This window comes from Desmodus rotundus, chromosome 3, assembly GCF_022682495.2.
Source record: "Desmodus rotundus isolate HL8 chromosome 3, HLdesRot8A.1, whole genome shotgun sequence".
Taxonomy (NCBI): Eukaryota; Metazoa; Chordata; class Mammalia; order Chiroptera; family Phyllostomidae; genus Desmodus; species Desmodus rotundus.
In genome coordinates this window covers 133,893,624-133,897,919 of record NC_071389.1, presented here as the reverse complement: position 1 = coordinate 133,897,919, position 4,296 = coordinate 133,893,624, and the positions used below count along the sequence as shown (strand labels likewise).

Genomic DNA, 4,296 nt, shown 5'->3' with positions numbered 1-4,296 from the left:
GACCAATTACTGTCTTGGTTCAGGCTGCTATAACTGCATAATAACAGATTACTTCAGACCATGTGGCTTAAACAACATCATTTATTTCACATAGTTCTGGAAGGCAGGAGGTCTAAGATCAAGATGCTGACAGATTCGGTGTCAGACAAGGGCCCTCTTCCAGGTTTACAAATGGAAGAGAGAAAGAGAAAGAGAGGAAGGGGGGTAGGAGAAAGTGAGAGAGAGAGAGAGAAAGTGACAAAGGAGCTCTCTGGTCTCTTCATACAAGGCACTATTCCCATCACGAGGAGGCCAACCTCAGGCCCTTATCTAATACTACCCCCACAGGCCTTCCCTCCTGATACCATATCATATTGGTGGGTGGTGCTTCAACATATGAAATTTGGGGGTTCAGAAACACTCAGTTCAACACCAGTTCTAACCTAGGGTAGCCAGGACCACGGGGATGCAGCTGTACCAGTATGAATGTCTACCTCCCCCAAACTCTTGTTCATTGCATGGGTTGTATGTACAGCTGATGCTCCCTCATTCCAGCACATTGATGGCAGGGGTCTAAGTGCCCACATTACAAATAACCCAGAGACATGGAGGAAAAGAGAATGGAATCCCAGCGCTCTCTCTACCTTCCTAGAATCACAAAGATAATTATTTCTGAAATTGGGAAGCAGATTATAAAGAAAGGTCATACGAATTTGGCGTCTAGTTTTGTATGCATCCAGTATAGCCTGAAAGTTCCCATTTGCAGATAAACATATGCCTAAAATGGACTAATTAGCATTGCCTAAAATTTAGGTCAGTTCTTATAGATACAATAAATATCCACTATATCAAGCTATAAAACAAAAGATAGTTAAGGGACTTGCAACTCCAGAACCTAAAAATATTTTAGAAAAAAAACTGTTACATATCGGTATCTCCAGTTTGGAAATGGAAAACAGGGTCATCCATTGGATAACTCGAAGGAAGGCATTTTTTTATGTAGCCCTAATGTAAGTTACATTAATGATGATTATGATAATGAAATCATACTGATGATTATGATGATGATGAAGAAACATTCACGAGAAAAAAGAATAGAGATTGTTCGACACCATTAACACTAGATTATGCCCTTTACAAAGTTTTAGCAGATTTCTTTCTCTGTTGAGTTACGTTTTATCTCTTTTGACAAGATCATAAAGTAGAAAATGTTTAAAGAGACTATAAAAATATGTGGGCAAATAGTTAGCACTGCTATTTGGTGTTTCTAGGTTTTTCCCTCCATATTGCCTCTGCATTCAGTGTGGCTTTGACAGGCTTAGAACGCAGGATGAGGCAACCATTTGCAGTACAAACTTTCCAGTACACAGGTGCTGAAAACCATACAACATTTCCAATGCACAAGTTGTACCTGTAGCCTCTCTAATTCTGTGTTGCACAGTAGAGGAATGCACACAGCGTTCGCAGAACCCTTCAGTGCTGTTCACCGTCCTCCCTGCACAGGATTTGGTGGGTTCTGCTCCCGAACTCCCAGGTCCCACCTGTGGAATGATTTGCCAGCTGACTTTCCTGCACTGTCTGGCTGTAGGTCCACAAGCCTCATTCAGGGAAACAGCAAAGCCCATGTGTTCTGCTTTGGTGACTCCCTCTGAGGTCTCTCTGGGGCTCTGGGAGTGGTGTCCTGGGAGAGGAGCTCATCATATCCCTCCAATCAGGAAGAGAGTAGAAGGAGCGAGCTTGCTAACCAGGGCCCTGGGGCCCTGGGGGTGCTCTCTCTCTCTCTCAGGGTTCCCATTTGTTGGTTTAAATCTTCCGTTTGTTTCCGTCTGGCCTGTGACAGATCATCCTGGAAAATCTGGCCTGCAGATGGCAACCCTGATCTCCCCACCACCCTGAGAATGTAGTAAGTATGTCTTGCTCAGGTAAGTTAGTTAAAGCAGGAATTTCTGTGACAATGAGCTATGTGGTTTTAGGGTGTCCTAGGAAAACCTGGAAGTCCCAAAGGACAGACAATCTTGCACTAAGAAGCCACAGGTGCCCTGGCCACCTTTACTGCTCCGGCCTCCTTGACCCCAGGTGCATCCTCCTCAGTAGGGCCCATCTGCTAGCATTTAAAATCAGCATTCACTATGAAACAGGATGGGTGAGAAGACAAAAAAACCCTTGAATTATCTGGGACCTCCTCTGAACATCATTCAAACTGAACCCTTGTAATCATGTGAGCCTTCACACAAGAGCAGCAGCTCTCAGATTTGCCCTGGCCCTTCTCTGCCCTTTGAGGAACTCAACAGTGGCCAGAATCAAGAGCATGAGTAAGGCCTGGGCAATGCCCAGAGCTAGAAACCTGCACTTCGGGTGTAGGTGAGAAAGAGGCCCAGGCCGCCCGGCAGCAGCACAGAGGCTACAAGGAAGCTTACCGCCAGCTTCTACTCTCCCTTGTTACTGTGGCACCAGACCAGGAGAGGAAACCAGGGACAAAGAGGGTAAGGACCAGGGCCTCATACATGCCAAGCCTGGCCATGGCCAGGCCAACCCAAGGCAACCCCAGGGCCTCCAGCTCACGGAACCAGTGGCACCATAGAAAGCCAGTGTCCTCGTTCCCTACGCAGAAGTTGTAGAGGCTGATTCTCAGGTTGGGCAGGTCAGTGAGGTCACCAGAGGAGAGCGTGAAACAGCAGGGAGATGACTACAACAGGGAGAGTCACCAGCTGGTCGCCCTGCCTCGGCCTTGGGATGGTCATTTTCTCTTGCTCTTTTCAGGGCCACCCTCCCAGGTACAGTACTGAAGGCTGGAAGTCCAAAACCATGGTACTGGCAGGTTTGGGGTCTGGTGTGGCCCACTTTCTGGTTCATAGGTGGTATCTTTTAGCTGTTTCCTCGCACGGTGAAAGGGGTGTTTTTACTTTTTAATCATCTATTTTTTTAAGAAAATTTATCAACACATTTACTTATCTTACAAAATAAATATTTTACAAAAATTCAACACAACCTTGTAAAAAGTAACTTGGGACTTTAGGAAAATATGTCTAGTTCAACTGGAAAAATACTATTATTTACTTGTATAATTATTATATATATGCACGTATATATATAATTTTTCATATATATGAAATACGTGTCTGTCTGTATATATATATATATATATATATGTATATATGAAATTGGAAACTTTTAAATTACTTTTCTCAATCTAAACCTAAGAAAGGTGTCATGGGGAAGCTGAAAGCAGGTGAGGACTTTGCAGAATGGCTTTCACAGTGATGGCAAAGGGGGGATATGCAGGAAGCCAGGAACCTGAGTTTGCCAATGTCCTCCGGACAGCATTCTTGTCAGGACTAATGAGACATACGTATAGCAGCACGCCGCACCAGGTGGTTTTGTACATGTATATGTATATACCTTCACCATTATTTTATATTTGAACCTAACAACTAACCAGGGGAAAGTTTGCCAGACACAGGGGCTAATATATAAGGGATGCTCACTGTGCTTTTTGTTGTTTTTTCCATGTTTGTTTGTTTGTTTGTTTTAATAAGAGTACAAATAACAAATACCAATAAGCCTCCAGTACCTAGTGTCACCAGGATTTAGGGTTTGTGCTTTGACAGGTGACATGCAAGAAGCTGGAGTGCACAGGGACTGAAAACCTGCCTCTGCCATCCACCAGGTGTGATCAGAGACAGGCAGTTGCTTGACTGAGTTTTTGTTTCATGGACTTTAAAAAAGTAGTTTTATTAGCTATCCTTTTGTTTGTAAGTAAAAGAAGTATAGCTCAAAATATAAAAGCAGTAGAGCTCTATAAAATAAAGAATATTGGCTTCGGTGTGGCTGCTTCAGAGGTGAAAACATTGTCTTGGGATCCCTCTTGCTCTCCCTCCTCCTAACCCTTAATTTGCTTTCCTCTCTGCTTGCATCATCATGCAAAACAATGGTGACATGAATCTCCTCCTCCACATGGCCAGGGGAGGGTGCGGCTGGCAGCTCCAGCTGTAAGTTCATTATCACAGAGAAGGGAGGATGTATTTTCGGTCTCCTGAAGCCCATATATCTGAGTTGAGCCATTAGAGTTCCGTGCCCACGCCTGAATCGATTATGATGGTCAGGGGGTGCACAAGCGTGTGTGGCCTGGTCACCCCGATGGCCCGAGCAGGGCACATTTTGATTTCAGTCCAAATAGCCAATGGACGGGAGAAGTGGTTTCCCAAAGGAAAAAGAGAATGGCCAAAACGTTCAGAATTGTAGGTGAGAATTGTTGTTAATTAATACCCAAGCCTTAACAAACCAAATGTGACAGTGGAACAAAGGTGTTTTCAGACA

General features: G+C 44.3%; 1 pseudogene; it reads right to left on the bottom strand.

Annotated features, from left to right (window-relative positions):
- Positions 1 to 2,170: 2,170 nt before the first annotated feature.
- Positions 2,171 to 2,720, bottom strand: LOC112322153 (transmembrane protein 140-like; annotated as a pseudogene).
- Positions 2,721 to 4,296: the final 1,576 nt, after the last annotated feature.